This window comes from Corvus brachyrhynchos, unplaced genomic scaffold (genome assembly GCF_000691975.1).
Source record: "Corvus brachyrhynchos isolate BGI_N302 unplaced genomic scaffold, ASM69197v1 scaffold787, whole genome shotgun sequence".
Taxonomy (NCBI): domain Eukaryota; kingdom Metazoa; phylum Chordata; class Aves; order Passeriformes; family Corvidae; genus Corvus; species Corvus brachyrhynchos.
This window is the reverse complement of record NW_008239142.1, coordinates 134,615-135,410: the sequence shown is the minus strand read 5'-3', so window position 1 is coordinate 135,410 and position 796 is coordinate 134,615.

Sequence of the window (796 nt, the reverse complement as noted above, 5' to 3'; positions counted from 1 at the left end):
CCCCAGCCCCATCACCCCGATGTTCTCTCCACAGTGCGTGGGACCCCTGGAAGAGAAGATCGAATGCATGGGAGACCCTAACGAGGCCAAGCTGGAGTTCGGAGAGTACTGGGACATGATGGGGGATGCGGCCAAGGGCTGCCGGAGGAAGTAGAAGGTGGTGGGGGACGGGAAGGCGCCCGAGGCCTCAGGCTCCGCTCTGGGAAGCGCAGGAGGCTGCTGGTCCCGGGGGATGCGCCTGGGAAAAAGCGACGTCGTCCCTCCTGCCGGGCCTCGTCTCCTCCCGCGAGGAGGATCCCCCTCCCCGGCTCCATCCCTGCCCTCCTCGGCTCCTTCCCGTCAGGAACGCTCCCTCCCCATCCCCAGCTCCGCTCCGTGCCCGGCGTGGGGGGAGGTGGCACGGGGGGGTCCTGGCCCTGCTCCGGAGCCACCTCTCTCCGTCCTTTGCTCCAGCGCCTCCATCCCCGGGCGTGTCCCACCTGCGGCCCTGGAAACCCTCCGGGCGCGGGTCCCCCAGCCCCGGAGCATCGCAGCGAGAGGGACTCGGCTCCTTTCCCCCAACCCCCTTGGATGTGCGGGCTCGTCCCCCCAGCCCTGTGCCCTGTCACCCCATGGCACCTCCAGGGGCATCCCGGGCTCCGCCGTGGCTGTGGGTGGGTGGATGTGGCCTGGGAGCCTTCCCTGACGTCCCCCCCGGTGCAGGGACCGTGCTGCCCGGTTTTTGGGGGGGCTCTTCTGGGATGTGCTGCCCTCCCGGTGCTCCCCATGTCCAGGGATTCCGGCCCTCGGCTGGCGG